General features: G+C 41.9%; 5 non-coding genes across 5 annotated transcripts; 4 read left to right on the top strand and 1 right to left on the bottom strand.

Moving 5' to 3' along the window:
- Positions 1–12: 12 nt before the first annotated feature.
- On the bottom strand, positions 13–174 carry LOC140576019 (U1 spliceosomal RNA). Its single transcript, XR_011981258.1, has one exon. It is a non-coding gene; the product is annotated as a U1 spliceosomal RNA (small nuclear RNA).
- A 3,992-nt stretch (positions 175–4,166) lies between these two features.
- LOC140576432 (5S ribosomal RNA) lies at positions 4,167–4,285 on the top strand. Its single transcript, XR_011981645.1, has one exon. It is a non-coding gene; the product is annotated as a 5S ribosomal RNA (ribosomal RNA).
- Positions 4,286–8,688: 4,403 nt separating this feature from the next.
- On the top strand, positions 8,689–8,807 carry LOC140576420 (5S ribosomal RNA). The gene has a single exon (XR_011981634.1). It is a non-coding gene; the product is annotated as a 5S ribosomal RNA (ribosomal RNA).
- A 4,402-nt stretch (positions 8,808–13,209) lies between these two features.
- LOC140576408 (5S ribosomal RNA) lies at positions 13,210–13,328 on the top strand. Its single transcript, XR_011981623.1, has one exon. It is a non-coding gene; the product is annotated as a 5S ribosomal RNA (ribosomal RNA).
- Positions 13,329–17,733: 4,405 nt separating this feature from the next.
- Positions 17,734–17,852, top strand: LOC140576397 (5S ribosomal RNA). The gene has a single exon (XR_011981612.1). It is a non-coding gene; the product is annotated as a 5S ribosomal RNA (ribosomal RNA).
- The last annotated feature ends 573 nt before the right edge of the window (positions 17,853–18,425 follow it).

The following is an 18,425-nucleotide window of genomic DNA, read 5'->3' as shown; positions in this document are numbered from 1 at the left end:
CTACCCAAATATCAGGGGAGAGCACAGTCCTCCACTACCACAAATTATGCAGTCTAGCTTTTCTATTCTGTGTGTTAGCACAGGAGTCAGCACAACCAATGTAATGCAATTGCTGAGCCTCGCCCTGGGTGAACCACCTTCTTGATCATGGTTTCTCCACTGCCAGATAAGTATGAGTTGTTCAGCGCCAACAGGGGAATCACTCCATCCTTTCTATTTCACATGCATGGTGAGGAGAAACAATAAGATAAGATAAGATAATCCTTTATTAGTCCCGCAGTGGGGAAATTCTCAGTGTCACAGCAGAAAGGGATAGCAAGACACTCAGTTACAAAAATATAGATAAATAATTTGCACTATATACACAATATAAATAAGAATTAAAAAGGAAATAACAATATTATTTACAGGTTATTGCAAATGACTCCTAATTGCACGTGTGTGTGTGGGGGGGGGGGGTATTGCACATGGTATTTTTGCATTGAGGGATCTCTGTTCCCTAAACATGTGTGTGTAGTTTAAGTGTGTGTGTATGTGGTCCGCTGGGAGCAGTGCTGGTTGTGGAGTCTGACGGCAGCAGGAAGGAAGGACCTGCGATACCGCTCCTTTACACACTTGGGATGAAGCAGCCTGTCACTAAAGGAGCTGCCCAGTGCTGCCAGAGTCTCATGCATGGGGTGGGAGCTGTTCTCCAGCATGGATGCCAGCTTGGTTGTCATCCTCCTGTCTCCCACCACCTGCACTGGGTCTAACAAGCACCCCAGGACAGAGCCGGCCCTCTTTATGGGCTTATTCAGTCTTTTCTTATCTGCAGTCGAGATGCTACTGCCCCAGCAGACGACTCCATAAAAGATGGCAGATGCCACCACTGTGTCGAAGAAAGTCCTCAGGAGTGCTCCCTGCACCCAAAGGACCTCAGTCTCCTCAGTAGGTAGAGTCTGCTCTGGCCTTTCTTGAAGAGTGCAGCAGTGTTGACTGACCAGTCCAGTTTGTTGTTCAGATGAACACCCAGGTATTTATAAGAGTCCACACTCTCGATGTTCATACCCTGGATGTTCACTGATTGAGGGGGGTGTCTGCAACTGCGGAAATCCACCACCAGTTCTTTGTTTTTTCCTGCGTTTATCTGAAGGTGGTTCAGCGGACACCAGTCCACAAAGTCCTGGATCAGTTCTCTGTACTCGCTGTCCTCCACATTGGTTATGAGGCCGACGATCGCTGAGTCATCAGAGAACTTCTGGAGGTGACAGGTCGGTAAGCTGTACATGAAGTCAGCAGTGTACAGGGTGAAGAGGAACGGTGCCAAGACCGTTCCTTGAGGGGCTCCTGTGCTGCTGACCACCATATCAGAGATACAGGCCCGTCCCCTTACATACTGTGGTCGGTTGGTGAGGTAGTCCAGTATCCAGTTCGACAGGTGACTGTCCACTCCACAATGTCTCAGCTTGTCCTTTAGGAGGCCTGGCTGTATGGTGTTAAATGCACTGGAGAAATCAAAGAAGGTGATCCTCACAGTGCTGCCAGGCTTCTCTAGGTGAGAAAGAGTTCTGTGTAGAAGCATCATCCACCCCGACGCCAGGTTGGTAGGCAAGCTGAAGAGGGTCCATGGATGGGCTCACCAAAGGGCGGATGTGGTTGATGACCAGCCTCTCCAGTGACTTCATCGGATGTCAGTGCCACCGGCCTGTAGCTGTTTAGGTCCTTCGGGTGCTGTGTTTTGGGCACAGGTACCACACAAGATGTTTTCCAAATCTGTGGTACTCTTCCCAATTTCAGGCTCATGTTGAACATATGCTCAACTACCCTGCACAGCTGATGTGCGAAGGACTTGAGGAGCCTGGCACTGATTCCATCAGGACCTGTAGCTTTGTTTGCCTTGATCTTCCTCAGCTCATATGTCACCTGGGTTGTTGTCAAGGACAGGTTGGAGCAGGGGGGCTGGGTGCTGGAATGTTTGAATGAAAAAATGCATCCAACCATAATACAATACACTGCTGCACCACTAAATAAAAAAAGAGCTCAAGGCTCAACACTTTAGAAACATTTAAAAGCAGCCATTGAATTCTTCCATCGTTCACTGCGTCAGACATTTACATAGCTAAATATTATTGCAATCAATGAAACCGACGCTTAAATTCGTAAAATACACAAATATGGCACACACAAACATAACTAACCATTCTCATTTAAATTAACTTCACAGAGATTTAAAAAAAAAAAAAGTCTTACACAGAAGTTGTAGTTTCCGGAAACTCCAAGATGAGCTACTGAAAAGAAACCATCTGAAGATGCGCTTTAACTAAAGAAACTCGCCGGTTTTATAAAGGACATGTTTTATGTAACTGTGTTTTATCTGCTCGTTTTACTTAAGTCACTATTGCTGAACACGGGCGGACACGAAAAAACACTAGGAGGAATGTCGATATGTTCACAACTACAGCCATCATCGTTGAGTTAGCCTGCAGCAGACTGCAGCTGCTAACAGCAGGACAGCCATGCGTTGTGCAAGAATACAAAGCTACAACGACAGTCTGTATACCTTTAGCTTTGTAATGGGAAACAGACTACACAAGCAGACGTGTAGACCTGTGACAAACTGAACTATCCCGAATACCATTCAGACCTGCTTTAGTCAACCAGTATTTAGTCAGTCACTAATTGTGCAAGTTCTCCCACTTAAAAAAAATGAGAGAGGCCTGTAATTCACATCATAGGTAGACCTCAACTATGAGAGACAAAATGAGGGAAAAAATCTGAAAATCACATTGTCTGATTTTTAAAGAATTTATTTGCAAATAATGGTGGAAAATAAGTATTTGGTCAACTACAAACAAGCAAGATTTCTGGCTGTCACAGGCCTGTAACTTCTTCTTTAAGAGGCTTCTCTGTCCTCCACTCATTACCTGTATTAATGGCACCTGTTTGAACTCGTTAACAGTAGAAAAGACAACTGCCCACAACCTCAAACAGTCACACTCCAAACCCCACTATGGTGAAGACCAAAGAGCTGTCGAAGGACACCAGAAACAAAATTGTAGACCTGCACCAGGCTGGGAAGACTGAATCTGCAATAGGCAAGCAGCTTGGTGTGAAGAAATCTACTGTGGGAGCAATAATCAGAAAATGGGAGACCTACAAGACCACTGCTAATGTGTTTGGTACAAACACAACTCGTGAATGCTGAGTTGCATCCAAAGAACACCCTACCAACTGTGAAGCATGGGGGTGGCAACATCATGCTTTGGGGCTGTTTCTCTGCAAAGGGACTAGGACGACTGGTCCATGTACATGAAAGAATGAATGGGGCCATGTGTTGTGAGATTTTGAGTGCAAACCTCCTTCCATCAGCAAGGGCATTGAAGATGAAACGTGGCTGGGTCTTTCAGCATGATAATGATCCCAAGCACACTGCCAGGGCAACAAAGGAGTGGCTTCGTAAGAAGCATTTCAAGGCCTAGCCAGTCTCCAGATCTCAACCCCATAGAAAGTCCGCGTTGCCCACCGACAGCCCCACAATATCACTGCTCTAGAGGAGATCTGCATGGAGGAATGGGCCAACAAACCAGCAACGGTGTGTGCCTACCTTGTGAAGACTTACAGAAAACGTTTGACCTCTGCCATTGCCAACAAAGGATATATAACAAAGTATTGAGATGAACTTTTGTTATTGATCAAATACTTATTTCCCACCATTATTTGCAAATAAATTCTTTAAAAATGAGACAATGTGATTTTCTGATTTAATTTTTTTTTTTCTCATTTTGTCTCTCATAGTTGAGGTGTACCTATGATGTGAATTACAGGCCTCTCTTATCTTTTTAAGTGTGAGAACTTGCACAATTGGTGACTGACTAAATCCTTTTTCCCCCCACTGTATAGCTAGCTAATAACCCTAAGACTGCAGCTGTAAAGTACAATAGACGGATCCAGCGTTAGATGTTCAACGTAGTTGAACGTTTTCGTATAGCTTTCAGTATTTGAGATACCTCACGAACAACCACATGAAGCAATTCGGAGCCGCTGATGATACACAGTCTATCTTTCACCGAATAAAGGGGGGAGGGGAAGGGGGAGGGGAGGGGAGAGCGAGCGGGGTGTGTAGTGTGGAAGAGGCAGGCGTATTTTGCTGCATGCTTATAAATAGGCTAAGTGGAAGCAGTGCTTTCGCTTACGGCCATACCACCCTGAGCACGCCCGATCTCGTCTGATCTCGGAAGCTAAGCAGGGTCGGGCCTGGTTAGTACTTGGATGGGAGACCGCCTGGGAATACCAGGTGCTGTAAGCTTTTCTCATCCTCAAGCACTCACATGCACATTCTTTCACTTGCTCTTCTTCCTTTTACTCCATCTTACTTTACGCTTTTACAAATATACAACACATTACACTTTTTTTTTTACACATACCTCCTTGTATTACATTTCATACACTCTGTGGAGTCTTAGGAGTTGAAACTTTTCAGCGGAAAATTGCCGTTAAAGCCCACCTGCATGGCCTGCCATGGGATGGAAACCAATCACTTGTAGTTTGGCTTAATTATAGCCAATTTCTCACAAAACACTGAAAAATATCAAACCAGAACTCTGTGGAGGAAATGCTGTGGATAAAAGGAACCCAAGCCTGTCAGTAGGGGTCAGTGTACGTTAGAGGAAACTGACAACATGGGGGAAAGTCTGTTACAGCATGTCAACGCATAGCAAGACTACAACCAATCATAATGACAACGCTTGGGTGGGCCGACCCCAATATTTGCTATTTAAAAAAAACACCTGCTAATTTAGATCACTTAATTAGGTCATATTAAAGCAACACATCCCGAAAGGGAGTGAGCTGTGGGGAAATAACAGCACCGTTTCATCACAGTCGTGATGTTATTTCACCGTTACACACAACCTCAGGTCTTGGGCCTTCATTCATGGGTTCCCGTTCTCGTTTCGGGGGCGGGGAGGGGAGCAAATCAAAAGTCCTTCACCACTTGTGAATTGTTTTCTAGGAAGTGGAATGGCTGATTTCCAGTTGCATTGAGGTTTTTAAAGTTCTCCTCCCAGACCTACGTACATCTACAACAGTTGTTCTTTTATTCCCCTGAAGCTTCACAGAGCTCTTTGAACTTGACATGGCGACACACACTTCCCTTAGTTAAATGGCTGGCCGGCCCACTCAGCCCGAGCCTGCTACATCGGCATCCCTGCAACTCGCAACTCACCTGAGAGCGATGCTTCACCCGGCGTGCCAGCCTCTTGTTTTGTTTTCCCGGTTTCCATATTGGTAGGAAGTAGCCCCTGCATTTATCCCATAGTCATGTTGTAGCTTAGTATGTCAAATTTTAGGGTGTAAATAAAAGAAGCCAAGACTGTTGAGAAACATTTGGAATTTTAGAATTGACCCGTTTTACAACCGCATTTGACTGATGTGGGTTTTTTTTTTGTTTTTTTGTTTTTGCAGTTGAAGGAGAACACAAGCTTAATTATTAAACTGCGGCAAAGTAAATACAGCACCATATTCCGGGGCCTCTTTGAAATGAATTTTTCTTTCACCATTCATAAATATTTCAACTGGGTTCACTCCTAAAAATAAAAGAGTTTATTGAAAAGATGGCGAGGAAAGTCGAGATTAAAAGCCTGATAATACTTTTCATAATGAAATGGAGCAGCTTTTCTTGTGACCAGGAACACAAATCTTGTCCACATCAGCTCCAAATGAGATGTACAATTTCTCTATTTAGCATTTTTTATTTCCTTCCGGAAATGACGTTGGGTAAGGCCTTTTATGTTGACAAGACCGAGTCTGCCGGCCGGTGTGAGCCTTTGCTGCTGTGTCGGTTTACTCCTGAAAGAGCAGTAAATGGAAGCTCCCTGTGCTTCAGAATGAAAAAGCACCTGTTACTCCCAATATTCAATAATCATTTATCAAGAGTAAAAAAAATGTAAACTGTAATGAATGTGGACAAGAACAGCTTCTTTTCCACACTAAAAAAAGGACTATGAAATATAAAATAAAATGCGAAATTAAATAATCTTTTAAAAACGTCTGTATAGAAATAGATACATCTTAATTATTGTCAATTGTATTTGTCACAAAAAGTGGCATTTGCATTTATTTGTGTTACTTGTGTAGTCTATAAAATATGTAAAATGTTCATGCTATCAAATGTAAAATAAGAAAATGAAGTTACTTATCACACCTAGTATGAATTAATTTAACCCTCAGTATATTGTATGGATACAACACTGACGTTATACTGAAGCTTTTCTGTTCTATGTGTTAGCAGGAGAAATAACTGAGCTTTACTTATTAAGAGTGGAAAATGATCCATCGGTTGTCTTCACTTTTCCCTATTCTCCCCAGCGAGAAGCCGAAACTAACTGATAAGTGCCTGATGTACTGAAGAGGCCTCCAGACCTCTATAAGTTATATGTTTGCTGGGATAAACTCCATGATACACATTCTACTCATAACAAATTCGCTTAGTCTCTTTTGGGAAAACAGGCAGTGACGGAGAGTATGACATTTTCAGGGTGAAATAGATACACTACATAAATATCTTCCAATAATTACATTAAAAGTTACTTACACATATGCGTCGGACATTTACATAAATATTATTGCAATCGATGAAACCGACGCTTAAATTCGTAAAATCCACAAATATGGCACACATAAACATAACTAACCATTCTCATTTAAATTAACTTCACAGAGATTAAAAAAAAAAAAAAAAAGTCTTACACAGAAGTTGTAGTTTCTGGAAACTCCAAGATGAGCTACTGAAAAGAAACCATCTGAAGATGCGCTTTAACTAAAGAAACTCGCCGGTTTTATAAAGGACATGTTTTATGTAACTGAGTTTTATCTGCTCGTTTTACTTATGTCACTATTGCTGAACACGGGCGGACACGAAAAAACACTAGGAGGAATGTCGATATGTTCACAACTACAGCCATCATCGTTGAGTTAGCCTGCAGCAGACTGCAGCTGCTAACAGCAGGACAGCCATGCGTTGTGCAAGAATACAAAGCTACAACGACAGTCTGTGTACCTTTAGCTTTGTAATGGGAAACAGACTACACAAGCAGACGTGTAGACCTGTGACAAACTGAACTATCCCGAATACCGTTCAGACCTGCTTTAGTCAACCAGTATTTAGTCAGTCACTAATTGTGCAAGTTCTCCCACTTAAAAAAATGAGAGAGGCCTGTAATTCACATCATAGGTAGACCTCAACTATGAGAGACAAAATGAGGGAAAAAATCTGAAAATCACATTGTCTGATTTTTAAAGAATTTATTTGCAAATAATGGTGGAAAATAAGTATTTGGTCACCTACAAACAAGCAAGATTTCTGGCTGTCACAGGCCTGTAACTTCTTCTTTAAGAGGCTTCTCTGTCCTCCACTCATTACCTGTATTAATGGCACCTGTTTGAACTCGTTAACAGTAGAAAAGACAACTGCCCACAACCTCAAACAGTCACACTCCAAACCCCACTATGGTGAAGACCAAAGAGCTGTCGAAGGACACCAGAAACAAAATTGTAGACCTGCACCAGGCTGGGAAGACTGAATCTGCAATAGGCAAGCAGCTTGGTGTGAAGAAATCTACTGTGGGAGCAATAATCAGAAAATGGGAGACCTACAAGACCACTGCTAATGTGTTTGGTACAAACACAACTCGTGAATGCTGAGTTGCATCCAAAGAACACCCTACCAACTGTGAAGCATGGGGGTGGCAACATCATGCTTTGGGGCTGTTTCTCTGCAAAGGGACTAGGACGACTGGTCCATGTACATGAAAGAATGAATGGGGCCATGTGTTGTGAGATTTTGAGTGCAAACCTCCTTCCATCAGCAAGGGCATTGAAGATGAAACGTGGCTGGGTCTTTCAGCATGATAATGATCCCAAGCACACTGCCAGGGCAACAAAGGAGTGGCTTCGTAAGAAGCATTTCAAGGCCTAGCCAGTCTCCAGATCTCAACCCCATAGAAAACCTTTGGAGGGAGTTGAAAGTCCGCGTTGCCCACCGACAGCCCCACAATATCACTGCTCTAGAGGAGATCTGCATGGAGGAATGGGCCAACATACCAGCAACGGTGTATGCCTACCTTGTGAAGACTTACAGAAAACGTTTGACCTCTGCCATTGCCAACAAAGGATATATAACAAAGTATTGAGATGAACTTTTGTTATTGATCAAATACTTATTTCCCACCATTATTTGCAAATAAATTCTTTAAAAATGAGACAATGTGATTTTCTGATTTAATTTTTTTCTCATTTTGTCTCTCATAGTTGAGGTGTACCTATGATGTGAATTACAGGCCTCTCTTATCTTTTTAAGTGTGAGAACTTGCACAATTGGTGACTGACTAAATCCTTTTTCCCCCACTGTATAGTTAGCTAATAACCCTAAGACTGCAGCTGTAAAGTACAATAGACGGATCCAGCGTTAGATGTTAAACGTAGTTGAACGTTTTCGTATAGCTTTCAGTATTTGAGATATCTCACGAACAACCACATGAAGCAATTCGGAGCCGCTGATGATACACAGTCTATCTTTCACCTAATAAAGGGGGGAGGGGAAGGGGAGGGGCGGGGGGAGGGGAGGGGAGAGCGAGCGGGGTGTGTAGTGTGGAAGAGGCAGGCGTATTTTGCTGCATGCTTATAAATAGGCTAAGTGGAAGCAGTGCTTTCGCTTACGGCCATACCACCCTGAGCACGCCCGATCTCGTCTGATCTCGGAAGCTAAGCAGGGTCGGGCCTGGTTAGTACTTGGATGGGAGACCGCCTGGGAATACCAGGTGCTGTAAGCTTTTCTCATCCTCAAGCACTCACATGCACATTCTTTCACTTGCTCTTCTTCCTTTTACTCCATCTTACTTTATGCTTTCACAAATATACAACACATTACACTTTTTTTTTTACACATACCTCCTTGTATTACATTTCATACACTCTGTGGAGTCTTAGGAGTTGAAACTTTTCAGCGGAAAATTGCCGTTAAAGCCCACCTGCATGGCCTGCCATGGGATGGAAACCAATCACTTGTAGTTTGGCTTAATTATAGCCAATTTCTCACAAAACACTGAAAAATATCAAACCAGAACTCTGTGGAGGAAATGCTGTGGATAAAAGGAACCCAAGCCTGTCAGTAGGGGTCAGTGTACGTTAGAGGAAACTGACAACATGGGGGAAAGTCTGTTACAGCATGTCAACGCATAGCAAGACTACAACCAATCATAATGACAACGCTTGGGTGGGCCGACCCCAATATTTGCTATTTAAAAAAAACACCTGCTAATTTAGATCACTTAATTAGGTCATATTAAAGCAACACATCCCGAAAGGGAGTGAGCTGTGGGGAAATAACAGCACCGTTTCATCACAGTCGTGATGTTATTTCACCGTTACACACAACCTCAGGTCTTGGGCCTTCATTCATGGGTTCCCGTTCTCGTTTCGGGGGCGGGGAGGGGAGCAAATCAAAAGTCCTTCACCACTTGTGAATTGTTTTCTAGGAAGTGGAATGGCTGATTTCCAGTTGCATTGAGGTTTTTAAAGTTCTCCTCCCAGACCTACGTACATCTACAACAGTTGTTCTTTTATTCCCCTGAAGCTTCACAGAGCTCTTTGAACTTGACATGGCGACACACACTTCCCTTAGTTAAATGGCTGGCCGGCCCACTCAGCCCGAGCCTGCTACATCGGCATCCCTGCAACTCGCAACTCACCTGAGAGCGATGCTTCACCCGGCGTGCCAGCCTCTTGTTTTGTTTTCCCGGTTTCCATATTGGTAGGAAGTAGCCCCTGCATTTATCCCATAGTCATGTTGTAGCTTAGTATGTCAAATTTTAGGGTGTAAATAAAAGAAGCCAAGACTGTTGAGAAACATTTGGAATTTTAGAATTGACCCGTTTTACAACCGCATTTGACTGATGTGGGTTTTTTTTTTGTTTTTTTGTTTTTGCAGTTGAAGGAGAACACAAGCTTAATTATTAAACTGCGGCAAAGTAAATACAGCACCATATTCCGGGGCCTCTTTGAAATGAATTTTTCTTTCACCATTCATAAATATTTCAACTGGGTTCACTCCTAAAAATAAAAGAGTTTATTGAAAAGATGGCGAGGAAAGTCGAGATTAAAAGCCTGATAATACTTTTCATAATGAAATGGAGCAGCTTTTCTTGTGACCAGGAACACAAATCTTGTCCACATCAGCTCCAAATGAGATGTACAATTTCTCTATTTAGCATTTTTTATTTCCTTCCGGAAATGACGTTGGGTAAGGCCTTTTATGTTGACAAGACCGAGTCTGCCGGCCGGTGTGAGCCTTTGCTGCTGTGTCGGTTTACTCCTGAAAGAGCAGTAAATGGAAGCTCCCTGTGCTTCAGAATGAAAAAGCACCTGTTACTCCCAATATTCAATAATCATTTATCAAGAGTAAAAAAAATGTAAACTGTAATGAATGTGGACAAGAACAGCTTCTTTTCCACACTAAAAAAAGGACTATGAAATATAAAATAAAATGCGAAATTAAATAATCTTTTAAAAACGTCTGTATAGAAATAGATACATCTTAATTATTGTCAATTGTATTTGTCACAAAAAGTGGCATTTGCATTTATTTGTGTTACTTGTGTAGTCTATAAAATATGTAAAATGTTCATGCTATCAAATGTAAAATAAGAAAATGAAGTTACTTATCACACCTAGTATGAATTAATTTAACCCTCAGTATATTGTATGGATACAACACTGACGTTATACTGAAGCTTTTCTGTTCTATGTGTTAGCAGGAGAAATAACTGAGCTTTACTTATTAAGAGTGGAAAATGATCCATCGGTTGTCTTCACTTTTCCCTATTCTCCCCAGCGAGAAGCCGAAACTAACTGATAAGTGCCTGATGTACTGAAGAGGCCTCCAGACCTCTATAAGTTATATGTTTGCTGGGATAAACTCCATGATACACATTCTACTCATAACAAATTCGCTTAGTCTCTTTTGGGAAAACAGGCAGTGACGGAGAATATGACATTTTCAGGGTGAAATAGATACACTACATAAATATCTTCCAATAATTACATTAAAAGTTACTTACACATATGCGTCGGACATTTACATAAATATTATTGCAATCGATGAAACCGACGCTTAAATTCGTAAAATCCACAAATATGGCACACATAAACATAACTAACCATTCTCATTTAAATTAACTTCACAGAGATTAAAAAAAAAAAAAAGTCTTACACAGAAGTTGTAGTTTCTGGAAACTCCAAGATGAGCTACTGAAAAGAAACCATCTGAAGATGCGCTTTAACTAAAGAAACTCGCCGGTTTTATAAAGGACATGTTTTATGTAACTGAGTTTTATCTGCTCGTTTTACTTATGTCACTATTGCTGAACACGGGCGGACACGAAAAAACACTAGGAGGAATGTCGATATGTTCACAACTACAGCCATCATCGTTGAGTTAGCCTGCAGCAGACTGCAGCTGCTAACAGCAGGACAGCCATGCGTTGTGCAAGAATACAAAGCTACAACGACAGTCTGTGTACCTTTAGCTTTGTAATGGGAAACAGACTACACAAGCAGACGTGTAGACCTGTGACAAACTGAACTATCCCGAATACCGTTCAGACCTGCTTTAGTCAACCAGTATTTAGTCAGTCACTAATTGTGCAAGTTCTCCCACTTAAAAAAATGAGAGAGGCCTGTAATTCACATCATAGGTAGACCTCAACTATGAGAGACAAAATGAGGGAAAAAATCTGAAAATCACATTGTCTGATTTTTAAAGAATTTATTTGCAAATAATGGTGGAAAATAAGTATTTGGTCACCTACAAACAAGCAAGATTTCTGGCTGTCACAGGCCTGTAACTTCTTCTTTAAGAGGCTTCTCTGTCCTCCACTCATTACCTGTATTAATGGCACCTGTTTGAACTCGTTAACAGTAGAAAAGACAACTGCCCACAACCTCAAACAGTCACACTCCAAACCCCACTATGGTGAAGACCAAAGAGCTGTCGAAGGACACCAGAAACACAATTGTAGACCTGCACCAGGCTGGGAAGACTGAATCTGCAATAGGCAAGCAGCTTGGTGTGAAGAAATCTACTGTGGGAGCAATAATCAGAAAATGGGAGACCTACAAGACCACTGCTAATGTGTTTGGTACAAACACAACTCGTGAATGCTGAGTTGCATCCAAAGAACACCCTACCAACTGTGAAGCATGGGGGTGGCAACATCATGCTTTGGGGCTGTTTCTCTGCAAAGGGACTAGGACGACTGGTCCATGTACATGAAAGAATGAATGGGGCCATGTGTTGTGAGATTTTAAGTGCAAACCTCCTTCCATCAGCAAGGGCATTGAAGATGAAACGTGGCTGGGTCTTTCAGCATGATAATGATCCCAAGCACACTGCCAGGGCAACAAAGGAGTGGCTTCGTAAGAAGCATTTCAAGGCCTAGCCAGTCTCCAGATCTCAACCCCATAGAAAACCTTTGGAGGGAGTTGAAAGTCCGCGTTGCCCACCGACAGCCCCACAATATCACTGCTCTAGAGGAGATCTGCATGGAGGAATGGGCCAACATACCAGCAACGGTGTATGCCTACCTTGTGAAGACTTACAGAAAACGTTTGACCTCTGCCATTGCCAACAAAGGATATATAACAAAGTATTGAGATGAACTTTTGTTATTGATCAAATACTTATTTCCCACCATTATTTGCAAATAAATTCTTTAAAAATGAGACAATGTGATTTTCTGATTTAATTTTTTTCTCATTTTGTCTCTCATAGTTGAGGTGTACCTATGATGTGAATTACAGGCCTCTCTTATCTTTTTAAGTGTGAGAACTTGCACAATTGGTGACTGACTAAATCCTTTTTCCCCCCACTGTATAGTTAGCTAATAACCCTAAGACTGCAGCTGTAAAGTACAATAGACGGATCCAGCGTTAGATGTTAAACGTAGTTGAACGTTTTCGTATAGCTTTCAGTATTTGAGATATCTCACGAACAACCACATGAAGCAATTCGGAGCAGCTGGTGATACACAGTCTATCTTTCACCGAATAAAGGGGGGAGGGGAAGGGGAGGGGCGGGGGGGAGGGGAGGGGAGAGCGAGCGGGGTGTGTAGTGTGGAAGAGGCAGGCGTATTTTGCTGCATGCTTATAAATAGGCTAAGTGGAAGCAGTGCTTTCGCTTACGGCCATACCACCCTGAGCACGCCCGATCTCGTCTGATCTCGGAAGCTAAGCAGGGTCGGGCCTGGTTAGTACTTGGATGGGAGACCGCCTGGGAATACCAGGTGCTGTAAGCTTTTCTCATCCTCAAGCACTCACATGCACATTCTTTCACTTGCTCTTCTTCCTTTTACTCCATCTTACTTTATGCTTTCACAAATATACAACACATTACACTTTTTTTTTTACACATACCTCCTTGTATTACATTTCATACACTCTGTGGAGTCTTAGGAGTTGAAACTTTTCAGCGGAAAATTGCCGTTAAAGCCCACCTGCATGGCCTGCCATGGGATGGAAACCAATCACTTGTAGTTTGGCTTAATTATAGCCAAATTCTTACAAAACACTGAAAAATATCAAACCAGAACTCTGTGGAGGGAATGCTGTGGATAAAAGGAACCCAAGCCTGTCAGTAGGGGTCAGTGTACGTTAGAGGAAACTGACAACATGGGGGAAAGTCTGTTACAGGATGTCAACATATAGCAAGACTACAACCAATCATAATGACAGCGCTTGGGTGGGCCGACCCCAATATTTGCTATTTAAAAAAAAAAACACCTGCTAATTTAGATCACTTAATTAGGTCATATTAAAGCAACATATTACGAAAGGGAGTGAGCTGTGGGGAAATAACAGCACCGTTTCATCACAGTCGTTATGTTATTTCACTGTTACACACAACCTCAAGTCGTGGGCCTTCATTCATGGGTTCTCGTTCTCGTTTCGGGGGCGGGGAGGGGAGCAAATCAAAAGTCCTTCACCACTTGTGAATTGTTTTCTAGGAAGTGGAATGGCTGATTTCCAGTTGCATTGAGGTTTTTAAAGTTCTCCTCCCAGACCTACGTACATCTACAACAGTTGTTCTTTTATTCCCCTGAAGCTTCACAGAGCTCTTTGAACTTGACATGGCGACACACACTTCCCTTAGTTAAATGGCTGGCCGGCCCACTCAGCCCGAGCCTGCTACATCGGCATCCCTGCAACTCGCAACTCACCTGAGAGCGATGCTTCACCCGGCGTGCCAGCCTCTTGTTTTGTTTTCCCGGTTTCCATATTGGTAGGAAGTAGCCCCTGCATTTATCCCATAGTCATGTTGTAGCTTAGTATGTCAAATTTTAGGGTGTAAATAAAAGAAGCCAAGACTGTTGAGAAACATTTGGAATTTTAGAATTGACCCGTTTTACAACCGCATTTGACTGATGTGGGTTTTTTTTTTGTTTTTTTGTTTTTGCAGTTGAAGGAGAACACAAGCTTAATTATTAAACTGCGGCAAAGTAAATACAGCACCATATTCCGGGGCCTCTTTGAAATGAATTTTTCTTTCACCATTCATAAATATTTCAACTGGGTTCACTCCTAAAAATAAAAGAGTTTATTGAAAAGATGGCGAGGAAAGTCGAGATTAAAAGCCTGATAATACTTTTCATAATGAAATGGAGCAGCTTTTCTTGTGACCAGGAACACAAATCTTGTCCACATCAGCTCCAAATGAGATGTACAATTTCTCTATTTAGCATTTTTTATTTCCTTCCGGAAATGACGTTGGGTAAGGCCTTTTATGTTGACAAGACCGAGTCTGCCGGCCGGTGTGAGCCTTTGCTGCTGTGTCGGTTTACTCCTGAAAGAGCAGTAAATGGAAGCTCCCTGTGCTTCAGAATGAAAAAGCACCTGTTACTCCCAATATTCAATAATCATTTATCAAGAGTAAAAAAAATGTAAACTGTAATGAATGTGGACAAGAACAGCTTCTTTTCCACACTAAAAAAAGGACTATGAAATATAAAATAAAATGCGAAATTAAATAATCTTTTAAAAACGTCTGTATAGAAATAGATACATCTTAATTATTGTCAATTGTATTTGTCACAAAAAGTGGCATTTGCATTTATTTGTGTTACTTGTGTAGTCTATAAAATATGTTAAATGTTCATGCTATCAAATGTAAAATAAGAAAATGAAGTTACTTATCACACCTAGTATGAATTAATTTAACCCTCAGTATATTGTATGGATACAACACTGACGTTATACTGAAGCTTTTCTGTTCTATGTGTTAGCAGGAGAAATAACTGAGCTTTACTTATTAAGAGTGGAAAATGATCCATCGGTTGTCTTCACTTTTCCCTATTCTCCCCAGCGAGAAGCCGAAACTAACTGATAAGTGCCTGATGTACTGAAGAGGCCTCCAGACCTCTATAAGTTATATGTTTGCTGGGATAAACTCCATGATACACATTCTACTCATAACAAATTCGCTTAGTCTCTTTTGGGAAAACAGGCAGTGACGGAGAATATGACATTTTCAGGGTGAAATAGATACACTACATAAATATCTTCCAATAATTACATTAAAAGTTACTTACACATATGCGTCGGACATTTACATAAATATTATTGCAATCGATGAAACCGACGCTTAAATTCGTAAAATCCACAAATATGGCACACATAAACATAACTAACCATTCTCATTTAAATTAACTTCACAGAGATTAAAAAAAAAAAAAAAGTCTTACACAGAAGTTGTAGTTTCTGGAAACTCCAAGATGAGCTACTGAAAAGAAACCATCTGAAGATGCGCTTTAACTAAAGAAACTCGCCGGTTTTATAAAGGACATGTTTTATGTAACTGAGTTTTATCTGCTCGTTTTACTTATGTCACTATTGCTGAACACGGGCGGACACGAAAAAACACTAGGAGGAATGTCGATATGTTCACAACTACAGCCATCATCGTTGAGTTAGCCTGCAGCAGACTGCAGCTGCTAACAGCAGGACAGCCATGCGTTGTGCAAGAATACAAAGCTACAACGACAGTCTGTGTACCTTTAGCTTTGTAATGGGAAACAGACTACACAAGCAGACGTGTAGACCTGTGACAAACTGAACTATCCCGAATACCGTTCAGACCTGCTTTAGTCAACCAGTATTTAGTCAGTCACTAATTGTGCAAGTTCTCCCACTTAAAAAAATGAGAGAGGCCTGTAATTCACATCATAGGTAGACCTCAACTATGAGAGACAAAATGAGGGAAAAAATCTGAAAATCACATTGTCTGATTTTTAAAGAATTTATTTGCAAATAATGGTGGAAAATAAGTATTTGGTCACCTACAAACAAGCAAGATTTCTGGCTGTCACAGGCCTGTAACTTCTTCTTTAAGAGGCTTCTCTGTCCTCCACTCATTACCTGTATTAATGGCACCTGTTTGAACTCGTTAACAGTAGAAAAGACAACTGCCCACAACCTCAAACAGTCACACTCCAAACCCCACTATGGTGAAGACCAAAGAGCTGTCGAAGGACACCAGAAACACAATTGTAGACCTGCACCAGGCTGGGAAGACTGAATCTGCAATAGGCAAGCAGCTTGGTGTGAAGAAATCTACTGTGGGAGCAATAATCAGAAAATGGGAGACCTACAAGACCACTGCTAATGTGTTTGGTACAAACACAACTCGTGAATGCTGAGTTGCATCCAAAGAACACCCTACCAACTGTGAAGCATGGGGGTGGCAACATCATGCTTTGGGGCTGTTTCTCTGCAAAGGGACTAGGACGACTGGTCCATGTACATGAAAGAATGAATGGGGCCATGTGTTGTGAGATTTTAAGTGCAAACCTCCTTCCATCAGCAAGGGCATTGAAGATGAAACGTGGCTGGGTCTTTCAGCATGATAATGATCCCAAGCACACTGCCAGGGCAACAAAGGAGTGGCTTCGTAAGAAGCATTTCAAGGCCTAGCCAGTCTCCAGATCTCAACCCCATAGAAAACCTTTGGAGGGAGTTGAAAGTCCGCGTTGCCCACCGACAGCCCCACAATATCACTGCTCTAGAGGAGATCTGCATGGAGGAATGGGCCAACATACCAGCAACGGTGTATGCCTACCTTGTGAAGACTTACAGAAAACGTTTGACCTCTGCCATTGCCAACAAAGGATATATAACAAAGTATTGAGATGAACTTTTGTTATTGATCAAATACTTATTTCCCACCATTATTTGCAAATAAATTCTTTAAAAATGAGACAATGTGATTTTCTGATTTAATTTTTTTCTCATTTTGTCTCTCATAGTTGAGGTGTACCTATGATGTGAATTACAGGCCTCTCTTATCTTTTTAAGTGTGAGAACTTGCACAATTGGTGACTGACTAAATCCTTTTTCCCCCCACTGTATAGTTAGCTAATAACCCTAAGACTGCAGCTGTAAAGTACAATAGACGGATCCAGCGTTAGATGTTAAACGTAGTTGAACGTTTTCGTATAGCTTTCAGTATTTGAGATATCTCACGAACAACCACATGAAGCAATTCGGAGCAGCTGGTGATACACAGTCTATCTTTCACCGAATAAAGGGGGGAGGGGAAGGGGAGGGGCGGGGGGAGGGGAGGGGAGAGCGAGCGGGGTGTGTAGTGTGGAAGAGGCAGGCGTATTTTGCTGCATGCTTATAAATAGGCTAAGTGGAAGCAGTGCTTTCGCTTACGGCCATACCACCCTGAGCACGCCCGATCTCGTCTGATCTCGGAAGCTAAGCAGGGTCGGGCCTGGTTAGTACTTGGATGGGAGACCGCCTGGGAATACCAGGTGCTGTAAGCTTTTCTCATCCTCAAGCACTCACATGCACATTCTTTCACTTGCTCTTCTTCCTTTTACTCCATCTTACTTTATGCTTTCACAAATATACAACACATTACACTTTTTTTTTTACACATACCTCCTTGTATTACATTTCATACACTCTGTGGAGTCTTAGGAGTTGAAACTTTTCAGCGGAAAATTGCCGTTAAAGCCCACCTGCATGGCCTGCCATGGGATGGAAACCAATCACTTGTAGTTTGGCTTAATTATAGCCAAATTCTTACAAAACACTGAAAAATATCAAACCAGAACTCTGTGGAGGGAATGCTGTGGATAAAAGGAACCCAAGCCTGTCAGTAGGGGTCAGTGTACGTTAGAGGAAACTGACAACATGGGGGAAAGTCTGTTACAGGATGTCAACATATAGCAAGACTACAACCAATCATAATGACAGCGCTTGGGTGGGCCGACCCCAATATTTGCTATTTAAAAAAAAAAACACCTGCTAATTTAGATCACTTAATTAGGTCATATTAAAGCAACATATTACGAAAGGGAGTGAGCTGTGGGGAAATAACAGCACCGTTTCAT

The sequence above is a fragment of the Salminus brasiliensis genome, chromosome 13, assembly GCF_030463535.1.
Source record: "Salminus brasiliensis chromosome 13, fSalBra1.hap2, whole genome shotgun sequence".
Lineage (NCBI taxonomy): Eukaryota > Metazoa > Chordata > Actinopteri > Characiformes > Bryconidae > Salminus > Salminus brasiliensis.
This window is presented reverse-complemented; position numbering and strand designations above follow the sequence as displayed.